Source organism: Hylobates moloch, unplaced genomic scaffold (genome assembly GCF_009828535.3).
Source record: "Hylobates moloch isolate HMO894 unplaced genomic scaffold, HMol_V3 SCAFFOLD_3, whole genome shotgun sequence".
NCBI classification, from domain to species: Eukaryota; Metazoa; Chordata; class Mammalia; order Primates; family Hylobatidae; genus Hylobates; species Hylobates moloch.
This window is the reverse complement of record NW_026652278.1, coordinates 159,246,995-159,262,946: the sequence shown is the minus strand read 5'-3', so window position 1 is coordinate 159,262,946 and position 15,952 is coordinate 159,246,995. Positions and strand designations below refer to the sequence as shown.

General features: G+C 35.3%; 1 pseudogene; it reads left to right on the top strand.

Moving 5' to 3' along the window:
- The first annotated feature begins 4,517 nt into the window (after positions 1 to 4,517).
- On the top strand, positions 4,518 to 14,076 carry LOC116481436 (heat shock protein HSP 90-alpha-like; annotated as a pseudogene).
- The last annotated feature ends 1,876 nt before the right edge of the window (positions 14,077 to 15,952 follow it).

Here is a 15,952-nt window from a genome sequence, read left to right as displayed (position 1 = left end):
GGAAGAGCAAGAGAGATACAAGAAGCCTGCTTGAATAAAATTTAAAGGGTAAAGTTTTGCTTCTTGGCCAAGGTGGTGGGTACATGTGGTTTGTATATGGTAGATCATTTTATTTTTTTATACTTAATATACATTTTTGTATACTCCTGTGTACATATACTGTCTTTGGCATATTGGAAAAACAATAAACCACTGAAGTAATTGTAGTTGAGGATATTTTGCTGATTAGACTACGCTGAGTATATTTTTAGTCTTCAGAGAAAATATCAAAATAGCCTTTACAAGGAATTTACGAAGCACAGGAAAGTACAGGATCAAGAAAAAAAATCAAAACTTCCTCATAGCTATTAAATCTAAACTAGAATATTTCAACCATGTTTCAACTGAGCAGACACCTAGCTAGGGAAAAAAGAATATTTTCACCCTCAGCAAGGATTCCTCACTGTTGGTTAAATGTTAAATTTTTTCCCCTGCAGGGTACAAGGAATGAGGTCAAACACTTTTTAAGAATAATCGAGTAGTTTAACCTGTGCTATAGGGGCTTGTTGAACAGAACTTGTCCGTGATGAGAAAATGACAGATTTTTGGAGACTGTTGCAAAGCTGTCAGGTTATGAACAATAATTGGCCATATAATGAGCTTCTCACTTTCATCAAATCCTTGGGCATAGAAACTCTTTCTATTCTCTTGAAAAACAAATAAACCTGTGGCAAAATAAGTACAGTTGCAATAATTAAATGATGAATGGAAAACAGTAAAATGCAATTTTGAAGTTAATGCTGTAACTCACTGTTAAATTCAAAATTCATCTTTCTCTCTCCTCACCAGTGGATGTGAGGATTTGGAAGGATTAGCTTGTTTTATGCAGTAAACAATCATTAATAAGTTAATTATAGCTTGAAAGTAAGAAACGTTTTCCTGAGAGGATAAAATGTGTAACATATTAAGCTACTCAGATCCATTGGGAAGGTGGGCTGCAGGGCAGTAATCTGTTCTCTAGCTTGCATATACGTCCAAAGCTAATTGTAAAAGATGGCCATATAATTAAAAATAGTCATGTTGAATGCAATTCAACTGCTTAGTTTCAAAAAATCTAACCATAATTTTGATTCAAAACTTATTTTTTTGAAATTTTAGAAGTAAGGAATAATTTATTTTACTTTGAAGTTAGCACAGTAATATATTTCAAGTTACAGACATTGAGTTAAAAGCTATTCTATGGTATTTGAGCTCAACTGTTGTCTTTAGATATTTAATATACTGGAATCATAAGCTTTTTTTAACCTTTGCAAGACAACCTTGCATTCAAGATCAATAATGAAATCTACAGGTGTTTTATTTGCATTTAAAAATGAAAAATAAATGTATCTAAAATATGCAAGACTCATATTTACAATTTATTATTCATAACCTGTAAGATATGATTTTTTACTTACCATCAGACCACCATAGGAAACAAGGATATAAAGTAAATCAGAAATCTAGATTCAGACAGAAAAAAATTATAGCTGGATGAAATTCCTCTCACCAAAGCTAAATTAGTTGTACTGTCAGATTTCAAATAATTTATTTTTTCACCATCTTTCACTCACAAAATTGTTATATGATAGCATTTCACTAAATTAAAAATTAATGCATTTGTTATTCAGCAAACATGCATTGTGAATGCCAACTGTACTAGTCCATTCTCACACTGCTATAAAGATACTACCGGAGACTCATTAATTTATAAAGAAAAAGAAGTTTAATTCGATCACAGTTTGGCATGGATGGAGAAGCCCCAGGAAACTTACAATTATGGCAAAAGAGGGAGGGGAAGCAAGGAAGGTCTTACATGGCAGTAGGAGAGAAAGAGAGAGGGGCAGGGGAAACTGCCACTTTTAAACCATCATATTTCATGAGAACTCCCTCACTATCATGAGAACCTCAAAGGGAAAACGGCATCCATAATCTAATTACCTCCCATCAGGTCCCTCCATCAACATGTGGGGATACAATTCAAGATGAGATTTGGGTGAGAACACAGAGCCAAACCATATCGCTAACCATGTATCAGGCACTGTCTTAGGTAGAAGGATAATGTAAACAAACTTAACAAAATGTCCTGACTTCACAGAGCTTATGATTTAGACAGAAAAGATTGATCTATAGGCGGAAAGACATATACTCAACAAATTAAAAGTTTAAAAAAGTATAATAAATGAAATTATTTTTATATATTTAAGTATAATAAATGAAATGCATGTGCATTCATAAATACATAATTTTCATTTATTTGAGTGTAATAAATGAAACAAAATAAAATGTACAAATATGAAACAAGTTGAACAGGGACTTTTGGGGTCAGGGTGGCATGTTCTTGTATATACAGTGGCCAGGGAAGACCTCACTCACTGGTGACATTAAAATAGAGGTCTGAAGGATAGAAGAGAGTGAGCCTCATGGGCATAGAAGAGGAGTTTTCTAGGCAATGCAAAAGCAAGGTGCTAAAGTAGGAAAGTGTGAGGCATGTTTCAAGGAACTGCAAAAAGGCCAGAGCAATGGATAGGAGGGAGAGAGGAAACTGGAAGAATATGATCAGAACAGTACTGGAAGGCCTTACAAAACTATGGCAGAGAACTGTGTTTGTGCCCAGAGTATAATGGGAAATCATGGAAATATCTGAGGGTGAGGAGTGACATGATTTCAGTATTAAAGTGATCACTCTAGCTATTCTCTTAAGAAGAGCCAGAATTCACTAATGGACAGTGTGAAAGTGAGGCAGGGGAAAATAATCAAAGATAATTACATGATTAATTCTAAGAACCTAACTTTGGGACATATTACTTTGAAATGTCTTTTAGACTACAAAGTGATGCTGGGTGCAGCATTCGATATACAAGCCTGACGTTTAGCAGAGAGATCTGACCTGGAGATATAAATTTATCAGTGTAGCAATGAACTTTAAAGCCTTGAAAGTATAAAAATCAACTAGAAATAGTGTAAGTGGAAAAGATAAGAGAGCCAAGTGCTGAAAACTTCAAATTTTCAAATTTCGAAGTTTAGAGGTCAAGGTGTTCAGTAAGAACCAGCAAAGGGGATGGGTACAAGTGGCCTAGAGGAAGATCAAGAGAGTATGTGAGGCTGTGGTCCAGAATCCATATTTCTAAAGTGGTCTTTGAAGAAACACGATGATATATGAGAGCTGAGCATTTTTTTTTGGAAACACTTGCAAGATGATATCTAGTTATCTTTTAAAAATTGTTTTAATAGAGGGGTATGTGTGAGAGTCTGTTGTGATTGTGCTTGAGGTTTAATTTATAAAGGTGATTGAGTGAGGACACAGAGAGGTTAAACTGAAGGAAGTTTCATTACTCACAGGTCCCAAGAGAAGAGGACACATTACATTACACAGGGCCACATGGACAACTAGCAAGGTCAGTCAGGATACAGAACAAGTATCAGTGGAACACAGAGCAGAGCCTATAGTGGAGTTTTCATGAGGAGCAGGCAAATCAAGGTAGATATATTGAGTAAGGTTAAGATTGGATAATTTGAAAACTTTTTGTGGGCTCTGAGCTGCAGGAGTGTTCTCTAGTTTCCCAATACCTGGACCTGGGGTGATTTAGGGTGGGGGGGACTATTGATGTGTGAAAGTTTGACAAAAAAAAAAAAAAAAGAGTTTGAAAACGTGGACTTTGAATTGCTTGGTTTGTGTATGAAAGGTGGGCTTGCAGGGAAGTTATTTGCTATCTCTAGAAATTACCTAGCCCTGGAAGGAGCATTTTCTTCTTGAGTCTGCATGGTTCCACTAAGTCAAAGTATTATAAAAGAAAGAAAATGAAAACATGATTGCTATGGTTTAAATGGGTCCCCCAAAACAACATGTGTTGGAAACTTAATCCCCAATGCAACAGTCTTGGCAGGTGTGGCCTAATAAGAGGTACTTAGGCCATCAGGGCTGTCCTTATGAATGGATTAATGCCATTGTCACAGAGTGGGATTCTTATAAAAGGGGAAGTTTGGTTTCTTTTTACTCTCTCTCTCCCTTTTTCTTTCTCTTTCCCCCTCCCTATTTGCTCTTCTGCGATACAGCAAGAAGACTCTTGCCAGATACCAGCACCCCAGCTTCCGTAATTGTGGGGCAATACATTTCTTTTTATTATAAATTACCCAGTCTGTGGTATTATGTTATAGCAGCACAAAATGCACTATAACAAAAATTGGTACTGGAGGGCTTGTTGCCCAGGGCCACTTCAAGTCTTTATTCCTTGCATCCCAGCACAGGACCCCTCAGCTGCCTGCCCCAGTCATGTGTCAAACGGGCCCAGGTGTAACTCAGTCCACTGCACTAGAGGTCACAAGAAGTAAGATTTGGTGGTATCCATACGGTGCTAATTTTACAAGTGCATAGAGTTCATGAGCTGTGAAGGCATGGGTACCTCTACCTATATTTTGAAGGTTATATCTGATAGCCTGAGAGCCCAGGAAGAAATCTGCACAGGGAAAAACTACCTAAGAGAATCTCCATTAGGGCAATGCCTAGTGGAGTCACAGGGGTGATGCTCCCCTTGAAAACCCAGAACCGTAGAGCCACCCACATGCAGCACCACCCTGTGAGAGCTGCATGCATGAGACTCCAACCCCTGAGAGCTGATGCACGAAATCAGCCCACCAAAGCCGTGAGGGCAGGGCTGCCTGAGGCTTTGGAGGGCCCAATCCCTGCCCTAGTATGGCCAGGGGGCAGGGCATAGAGTAAAAGATTATTATGAAGTCTTAAGATTTAATGTCATTTGTCCTGTTGGCTTTTGGTCACACTTGGGACCAGTTACTCCTTTGTTCTTGCCTATTTCTTTCATTTGTCTATCCTATGGCTGTGCCACAATTAGTTTTTGGAAGTAGATTCTTGTTTGATTTCACAGGCTCGTGGCTAAGGAGGAATTTGCTTTAGGATGAATCGTGCCTTGAGCCTCTCTCATATCTAAACTAGATTAGACTCTGGACTTTATGATAAATCTGTTGAATTTCTTTTGTACCACCTGGTTCTAGATGTAATGAACTATGAAATAATTAACTATGAAGAAACATTCAAGTTTATTAACTTTAAAATAATGAGATAAATCAGTAACAAAAATACAGACTGCAAAATCATTTACCTAATTTAAACGTGAGTCAAGGATAAATATAAAGTGTAAATCCATTTGGTCTTTTATACAAAGTAATTTTGTGCCACAGATTGAGTGGCTTCTATGCCCCTCAACCCAAAGCACCACCAGTGTTAATTAAATATGCATATTTAGGATTGTGGCTTAATGCCTTATTTTCTACTGCCATCTCTCAGACACCACCTTCATGAGGAAGAAATGAGGATTTAGACTGTGTCTTAATCTACTTTGACAATCCAGCACCTAGGGCAGTGCCTACCATACCCTAGACCAAATAAATATGGCATTGAGCATAAAGAGCTAAATTTAATGTGGGAGGAATTAACATCAATATACCGACATCAATATCAACATACAAACATTAGTTTGGGAGAGAGGGGTTAGCAGCAGGTTTGCAATCCATTCTTTCCTTTCATCAGAGCACACCCCTTGGGAAAAGAAAGAAGGCATTACCGGGGAAATCTCCTTGTACACATGTGCAATTGCACTTCTGATAAATGTACAAAGTTGCTATTAAGAGAGTACTTATCTAAGAAATGCTTTTATCACAATATATTCATTCTTGGATTTCTTAGGGCAAACTAAACTGGAATGACATGTATCTATAAAATTATTATTAAATTTTGATAGTAAGGTATTTGATTCTTTTAAGCCTGATTTTATAATCTGGTCTCTGTATTATCTCAATTATTCTTAAAGTAATGAGACTAGATAAAATCAACAGAATCAGATTACATATACAGCATAAAATAACTCTAACAGTAGCCAAAATTCAGAAATTAGTAATAGAAGAAAAATAATACTGAAAATAAATAATGAGATAGGAAGAAAACTGAGAGGAAATCCAAAAGAGAAAAATAAATGTTTCAAGAAGAAAGGAGCATTTATTTGTGTGGGATGCTGCTAATAGTTCAAATTTTTTAAATGCAAAAATTTTGCGAATTTGATATCATGAAAGTTACTGACAAAAGGAATTTTAATGCAGTGGTGCTATTGTTATTATGCTTCACATATTACTACTAGATCTAGATACTCAACTATAAATTTAGTGTCCATTCTTTAATACATAAAACTGCAACTTTTGTAAATACTGAACTAATTAGTAATTACTTCTGGAATCACAACAAGAGGAACAATAAGAAGCAAGAGAGTAGAAACTCAACAAAACTTTATCATGGAAGAATTGATTTCATTTATGCCATATGAGAAGGATTTAACAATTTAACTGAAATTCATTTTTTCTTATCTAAGCACTCCTGCTGTTCTAACTCCCTGGCTTCACCACAAAGTTCATCTCCAAAGTCAGCAGCAGCATAACCCACAATACTTCCCAGTATTTGAGTACAATAGGTTTTTATTTTGTCTACAGATGCTATGAGATGTGGACAAGGATATCACACTTTCTGAGGCCTGAAGAGTTATTGGTCATGACAACAGGTGTCTAGGATGTGTCCATGCTCAATGACAGATCCTGAGTGACAGAGGTACTTGTGCTCTTTAATACGTTTATTTTTTATCTGTTTGTGATACATTGGGCTCTCTGAAATGTGGAACCCAGAGCAGAGGTCCCTATGCTTGGATCTGAGAGCATTTTGACCAGGAGTATTCCATATGCCTACCACCAGCTAAAGACACACAGGAGAACAATATTTCAAGAGAGTGCATTACTAGCCCTTCACCCTCTACCCCTCCACAAAATCAGTTCTGTCGTTAAGGACAAAAAGGATAGACACTGGTTTAGAAACAAAACTTGTAAGCCACGAAGAGTGTAATCAAGCCAGAAGACCATCAGGGAATCTCTAACTGCCCAAATGCAATATCAACATGGCAAAAAGATAAAATTTGAATCTATGTCTACTCTACAGGCAGAATCCCTCATAAGGGGAGAACCTCCTGTATGTTTAGGAAAAAACAACTTAATACATTTACTTAAAATAAATAATTGTATATATAGGCTAAATAGGAGACCACTCAAAGACTTTATTTACATAACGAATAAGAAGAGTAATTATTTATTTTCTATATGTGGGAGACAGGTTTTGAGACAGAGAGAAAAGGAAGGGTTGGATGTAGGAAAAGGTTCTCAGGACAGAGAAGCTTAAGATAGATGCCATGCCTCTGAAGCAAAAGGTGCCCAGTAGTATATCCTCTGTGATGGGTATGGTGGAGAACTACACCCGGTATAGTTCATCACAACACATCACAGTGAGACACTACATCACAACACATCACAGTGAGACACTAATGCCTCATATTCAATAATGCCTGTGGTAGACAGAAGCTGGCAATTGAGATAAGAATTTGGAGTCATCAGGAGTTCAAAGCAAGATGTAACCAGAGAATCATAAACACCAAAAGAATACCTGGACTATTTGAGAAGAATATAGCTTCCTCATAATAGATGAGATAGGATTCAAGCCATTCTGTTTAGTTATTAAAGCAAAATGTAGCCTGGGAATTCAGGAGAAGCTTGAAGGCATTCAGGTGAATAATATCTGATTTACGATAAAACCATCTTTCAGCTTGAACTGTGTCACTAGTGGCGTGAATCTAGTCATTTAACTATTTTGTGCTTCATTTCTTATTATGTGAAATTATAATAATCAAATCTGCCTTAGAGTGTTGTTACAGGGAAAATGAGCATCATTGGCCCTACTGAAAATTATCACGTTAGATGGTGATTGAATAAAATGCAATTCATATACAAGTATGCCGTCTACCCAAAGTAAACAAATCAAAATTCTTAGTTAAAGCTCAACTTTGACATATAATTACTGATGTTCCATTAATGACCACAAGTACAAATATTATTTTTAGATATAAAAATTAAAATATTTTGACAAAATGTTACAAATTTAAAGTTAAATGTATAAAAATAGAGTTGCTCACCCAGCTATGAACTAGCATTAAAGGATCTTTTGATTGTTCTGACCCCACCAAAATTTAGGTTTGAGATGACAATCAGTGGACTATATTGTAGATTCTTTGTGTATTTCACACGTAAGTTTCTAGTACAATGGAAACACCACTGGATCATTGTCAGAAGTTGAAATCCCACATCCAACAGTATCCTAGATGCCACTTGACCTCTGCGAGTCTCCTGGTTTTTATTTTTAAAATGAGAATATTAGTCCTTTACTGACAGAATTATTGTCAGCAGTAAATATTTTAAATGTAGTCATATAAGCAAAGCTCAATAAATGCATTTTTAATTTGCTTTCTGCTGGAGTCATGTTATCTTGTTTGAGCAGTTTTGTTTTTACTTTGACACACCTAGAAAAATATGAGTACTCAATCATATTTTTGGTCCAGAAATAAATATTACTCGAGAAGAAAGTATTTCTGGAGTCTTTAGAAACTTTGCTGTGTCATATTCAATAATAATGATAATTTAAATGTGTTCAATATTGTCTGAGTAATTTCTTAGTAATAGTGTATTACCTCATGAAGCAAGTCATTTGAATCCAGAAAAGATATAAATTTTTTAAAACATATAAGAGTCCATTTCCCTCTTTCCACTGTCTGCTGTCCTCAAGGGCCGAAAACACATCCAGTCACTAGTTTTCTTCAGGGATCACCAAGAAGCTGCCCGTAGAATCCAAATGATTTTTCTTAGCATCCTTGGTTTTAGAGTTTGTACATTTCTATTCCAAATAGTCCCGTCCTCCAAACTTTGAAACCCTTTGTACTTGAGGAAGAGGAAAAAAATGAACTACTTTCTCCAAAAATTTTCTGGACATTAATGGGTTTATTTCTCTCACCATTTTTCAGTGTGTTGCCCTTTTTCAAGCCAGTACTACATACCCCTTAATGGTGTGTCTTTGATGATTTACAGTTACTGTCCCAGAGGTGGCTAGACTGTCAGGAATACACATAGGCAGTCAAGATCTGAGAAATGAGACCAGAAATTGCAGCAGCCCATACAGTGCCCTCCTGGAAGAGTTGGCTAATGAAGTGAACTGAAATGTCTTACACCTCCAACTTTCGGGATACAAGTAGAAAAAGCAAAGTGGACAATAGCCTATAAAAGCTTTATTTTATGCTCTATTTATTTTTGGATTAAAAAAATCAAGAGCAGAGACTAAAAGCTATTTATAGTTATTTCAAATTTATATTATTTTTTACAAGAAAGGATATAGTTCTTTTTTAATGGCAGGTTAATCACAAATTGCAGACATAGAAAAATTTTGAAAAATCTAATTTCAGCTGCTCATCCCAATTATTCTGCAAACTTTATTTTTAGCAGGATTTGACCCATCTCATTTTAAATTATTCAAGCACCTCTCTCATCACTTTTTAAAAATTGTTTCTCATTTTCATGCCCTTACCTGCAGCACAATTTCTAATCTGGAACTCAAATTTCCATTTTCTTGGTGTTAGCCATTACTCTTTATTATACCTGAAAGTCTTTTTCACACCAGGGAAACATAAATGTAATAGAGAAATTTGGGAGAAAACAGCAGGTCACCATATGGTAACAAAGGGCAGAGGATAGTTATGAGCCTTTTCTACACATTTTTCCTTTATCAAATAAATAATAATAAATACTGTGTTCATCTCACTACATTCCTCCTCAAAATTTTCAATTGCTCTCTATTGCCCCTGTGATAAAGTACAATTTACTCTGCTTGGGATTTAAGGCACATTGCAAACTTAATTAACATCTCCAGCCTTGACTTTCATTACTTAATTATAGAGAAAATCTCCAAAAATAAACCAATCTCATGACTTTTTTTTAGTCTTTGTAGACTTAAAAAAATGGTGCCTTCTCTCTGAGTATAAAATGTCCCCAGCATAAAAATTTTAAACATGTAGTAAATGACAAAACTGAACAAATAAAGTTCTAAGGACGTAAAGAGTTAAATCAGAGAAGTACAAACTGCCAATAAACATTGAGAGATAAATGCTAAATATTGCTTGTAGAAGAAATGTAAATTATAATTCCAAAAACATGCTGCTTTTTAGCCTATCACATTAGCTAAACTTTTAAAAAGAGTTTTGATTAGTTGTTTTATATGTGTACATGCAGGCATACCTTATTTTATTGTACTTTGCTTTATTGCACTTTGCAGATACTGTGCTTTTTACAAATTAAAGTTTTGTGGCAATCCTGTATCAAGCAAGATTATTGGCACCACTTTTCCAACAGCATGTGCTCATTTTGTGTTTCTGAGTCACATTTTGGTAATTCTCACAATATTTCAAACTTTTTCATTATATTTTATCTAGAATGGTCATCTGTGATGTTACTATCGTAACTGTTTTGGTGCACTATGAATGACACTCATATAAGACAGCGAACTAATCTATAAATGTTGTGTGTGTTCTGACTGCTCCACCAACTGCCCGTTTCCCCGTCTCTTTCTTTCTCCTTGATCCTCCCTATTTGCTGAGATACAACAATATCGTAAGTAGGCCAGTTAATAACCCTACAGTGGCTTCTAGGTTTTCAAATAAAAGGAAGAGTTACAGATCTCTCACTTGAAATCAAAAGCTAGAAATGATTAAGTTTAATGAGGAAGATATTTCAAAAGCAAAATAGGCCAAAAGCTAAGCTCTTGCAGCAAATACTTAGCCAAGTTATGAATGTAAAGGAAAAGGTCTTGAAGAAAATTAAAATTGCTACCTAAGTGAATACAGAAATGATAAGAAAGTGAAATAGCCTTTTTGCTGAGTTGGAGAAAGTTTTAGTGGTCTGGATAAAAGATCAAAACAACTGCAGTATTCCCTTAAGCCAAAACCTAATCCACAGTAAGGCCCTGACTCTATTCCATTCTATGAAGGCCGAGAGAAGTGAAGAAGCTGAAAAAGAAAAGTTGGGAGCTAGCAGAAATCAGTGCATGAGATTTAAGAAAAGAAGCTGACTCCATAACAAAAAAGTGTAAGGTAAAGCACCAAGTGCTGACAGAGAAGCTACAACAAGTGATCCAGAAGATCTAGCTAAGATCATCGATGAAGATGGCCACACTAAACAACAGATTTTCAATATAGATGAAATATCCTTTATTGAAAGAATGAGGCACTCCATGGAATACTATGCAGCCATAAAAAAGAACAAGATCATGTCTTTACAGGAATATGGATGGAGCTAGAGGCCATTATCCTTAGCATACTAATGTAGTATCAGAAAATCAAATCCTGTCTGTTCTCACTTATAAATGGGAGCTAAATGATGAGAACACATGGACACATAGTGGGTAACAACAAACACTTGGACCTACCTGAGCATGGAGGGTGGGAGGAGGCAGAGGATCCAGAAAAGTAACTGATAGATACTAGCTCAATACTTGAGTGATGAAATAATCTGTACCACAAACTCTCATGACACAAGTTTACCTATATAACAAACCTGCACATGTATCCCTGAACTTAAAATAAAGGTTAAAAAAAAAAAAAGAGACCACCTAGGACTTTCATAGCTAAAGAGGAAGAGTCAATGCCTGGCTTCAAAGCTTCAAAGAATAGTCTGACTCTTTCATTGGAGGCTGATGCAATTGGTAACTTTAAGGTGAAACTAATGCCCCTTTCTATTTCAAAGATCCTAAGGTTAAAAATTATACTAAATCTACTCTGCCTATGCTCTATAAATTAAACAATAAAGCCTGGATGATAGCACATCTATTCACAGAATGGTTCACTGAATATTTTATACCCATTGTTGAGATCTACTACTCAGAAGGAAAAATTTGATTCCCTTCAAAATATTACTGTTCATTGATAATGCACCTGGTCACCAAGAGCTCTGATGAAGATGTACAAGTAGGTGAATGTCGTTTTTATGCCTACTAACACAACATCTATTCTGCAGCCCATGGATCAGGGCATCATTTTGACTTTCAAGTCTTATTATATAATAAATACAATTCATATGGCTGTAGCTCCCAAAGATAGTGATTCCTCTGATGGACCTGAGTAAAGTAAATTGAAAATCTTCTGGAAAGGATTTACGATTCTAGATGCCATAAAGAATATTTGAGATTCATAGGAGCAGGTCAAAACATAAATATTAACTGAAGAAATTGATTCTAACCCTCACTGATAACCTTGACAGGTTCAAGACTTTAGTGGAAGAAGTAACTGCAGATGTGATGGAAATATCAAGAGAACTAGAATTAGGAGAGACTGAAGATGTGACTGAATCATTGCAATCTCATGATTGAACCTGAATAGATGAGGAATTGCTTCTTATGGATGAGCAAAGAAAGTGGTTTCTTGAGATGGAATCCACTTTTGGTGAAGATGCTGTGAACATTATTAAAACGACACCAAAGGTTTAGAATATTACATAAATTTAGTTGACAAAACAGCAGCAAGTTTTGAGAGAACTGACTCCAATTTTGAGAGAGGTTTTACAGTGCATAAAATGCTGTCAAAGAGCACTGCATGCTACAGAAAAATCTTTTGCAAAAGGAGGAGTCAATGTGTCAAGCTTCATTGTTGTCTTATTTTAAGAAATTGCCACAGCCACCTCAATCTTCAGCAGTCACCAACCAGATTTGTAAGCAGCCATCAACATCAAGGCAAGATTCTCCACCGGCAAAAAGATTACGACTCCCTGAAGGCTCAGACAATTTTTAGCATTCTTTAGGAAAAATATATTTTTAATAAAGGTATGTACATTGTTTTTTAGACATAATAGCATTATGTCTTAATAAACTACAATATAGTATGACAAAACTTTTATATGCACTGGAAAACAAAAAAGAAATGTGTGTGTGACTTGCTTTACTGCAATGGTCACTTTACTGTAGCGGTTTAGAACCAAACCTGCAATATTTCTTAGGTATGCCAACATCCTATTAATAATAGTTTGCTTATTTAAAATGTTTCCGTATTTTTGTACTTATCCTGTTATCTTTCAGGGATACATTTCTGTAAGTGAAAGTTTAAAAAAAAAAAACTTACATACATGTGACATGCCAAGTTGCCTTTCAGACTGTCTGTGTGAATACTACACCCATCTCAGGGCTCACAGGCACCACACAAATTTCCCTGGCTAAAAAGGGTCTTGGGGGACAGAAGAGTGTGGAGGCTGAAATTCAGGCCATGCTTTTTGACAAGCCCAATGCCCTATTAGAAGTTTGGGTCCTTGTTAATCTTTGTTATTTTTGTTAATAACAAACACACTGAGGCATTTGATCTAAACATCGAAAGAAGAGAAAGAATCCAAAGACAAACCTGAAATTGAAGATGTTGGTTCTGATGAGGAAGAAGAAGAAAAGAAGGATGGTGACAAGAAGAAGAAGAGGAAGAAGATTAAGGAAAAGTACATCGATCCAGAAGAACTCAACAAAACAAAGCCCATCTGGACCAGAAATCCAGATGATATTACTAATGAGGAGTACAGAGAATTCTACAAGAGCTTGACCAATGACTGGGAAGATCACTTGTCAGTGAAGCATTTTTCAGTTGAAGGACAGTTGGAATACAGAGCCCTTCTATTTTCCCATGATGTGCTCCTTTTGACCTGTTTGAAAACAGAAAGAAAAAGAACAACATCAAATTGTATGTACACAGAGTTTTCATCATGGATAACTGTGAGGAGCTAATCCCTGAATATCTGAACTTCATTAGAGAGGTGGTAGACTCGGAGGATCTCCCTCTAAATATTTCCCGTAAGATGTTGCAACAAAGCAAAATTTTGAAAGTTATCAGGAAGAATTTGGTCAAAAAATGCTTAGAACTCTTTACTGAACTGGCAGAAGATAAAGAGAACTACAAGAGGTTCTATGAGCAGTTCTCTAAAAACGTAAAGCTTGGAATACACGAAGACTCTCAAAATCAGAAGAAACTTTCAGAGCTGCTAAGGTACTACACATCTGCCTCTGGTGATGAGACGGTTTCTCTCAAGGACTACTGCACCAGAATGAAGGAAAACCAGAAATGGATCTTAAAGTTGTCTTATCAGAAGTGGAGACTGACATCTTATTGACAGTACTGCTCCTTATTTTCTTAATAAAGTGAATTGTCTCTATCAGAAACTAATGTGAAGTCATTTTTGCATTCCATTTCAATTTTATTTTTTCTTATATACAACTAGTCATTCCAACGGCGTACACTGAATAATCTATTATTATTAGAAAATTGTCTTTACCTTTAATGAATTTTACCCACATATAGTTTGATTGAATATTGCCAGTATGATATTTTATTATCTGTTAATGCAAATCTCATATCATATTTCTTCTTTTAAAAATGTCTTAGCTATTTTTACCTATTATTTCTAGCAGTAGATTTTGGAGTAGTTCAGCTGGAATTTTTATTGCAATGGTATTGTATTTATATTTATACTTAATTTTAGAAGGAATAAAATTTTTATTATATTCAGTTTGCCTTTTAGGAAAAAATACCTCTGCTTACTAAATTTCTTTTATGTATCTTAGTGATAGCGTGTAGCTTTCCTCATACAAGTCCTGTACATTTCTTGTTAAGATATTTATAGGTTGTTTAAACTATTTTCTATGTTTATTACTAAGAATCTTTTTTAATACATTTCTAAGAGGTTATTGCTGGCAGATAGGAAAGCTATTGATTTTTAAATAATTTTCAACTGAGTTACTCGCATTTTTGTTACTGTTAATTTTTCAAGCACTTGCTTGAGATTTTCTAGGCATCCAAGTATATTCCTCAAAAATATTGCCCATAGAGCACAAATGCCTTAATACATTCAGTTAGGCATAATAAGCCTGTAGATTCAAACTCTAATCTTCCCTTACATACATTTCAGCTTCAAATTTTTCTTTGAATAGTTAAATAACATAGCAGTTTTATTCCAACAGCGAAACAAAACTCATACATAAATGTGCAACTGAAATTTAGATGTATAGTAAAAACAGGGCTGATTTCATATAATTGCTTATAAAAGTCATTGACAAATAACTCAAGTTTGCACAAAGTATTATTTTCCAGCCTTCTCAGGACCATTTTCGCTCTTCAAGGCTCTCCTGTAAACAAAGGTGTAAGTTTAAGAATGGTGGAATAATTGTTAAGGAGGTTTGCAGTACTCATATTCTGAAAGTGCCTTGCAATATCTAGGTCTTTTAAATACCTTTATGACATATAGGGTTATGACAATTGTTATTATAATTATATTAAAAATATCACTTCATGTTCACCATACTTTCAGTCTGTGATAGCCAGTACTGCGACAAACACAGGCAGATATCATGATACAAGAAGAGGGAAGATTTGGCCTTGCTCAATTAGCTGTTTAACACAGGCCCCATCATACCAAGAGCTTCAGGGCTCACCTGGGAACATTGGTTGGTAGATTGGGAGTTATATTGATGTATTGTTCATCAAATATTTTTTCAGGTCCCCAGTTAATCTGCTATGTGATTCTATGTCTACTTTTACCTTAATTTCATTATATATACATTATAAATCCTATTGATGGGCCCCTGTATTTATAAGAAAACAATATTCTTCAAATTAAAAATTGCACCTTTGTATAGTCTGAATCCTCACTCCAATTATATAAATTCCTACAAATCATTGCCCATATTTCTATTGTGAAACAATACTACATACGAATTTGTCTTCTAAGTAGCTATTAGATTGAGCTCCTCAAAGGAAGAATGAGGGTCTTTAGATTTTTTTGCATAGTATTAGATACATAGTAGGTGATTTTTGAAGGGAACAACAAGGTAAGACATTCAAAGCAGAAGGAGATAAGGAAGCAACTGGCTAAAAACAGTCTAGGTATATAGATTGAAGAGAGAAAAAATGATTTTATTCCCTGTTTTATACTTTACCCACATTTACTTTGGGATATAAGAAATGAAAGAAAGGCAGTTCTGTGTGGTGAT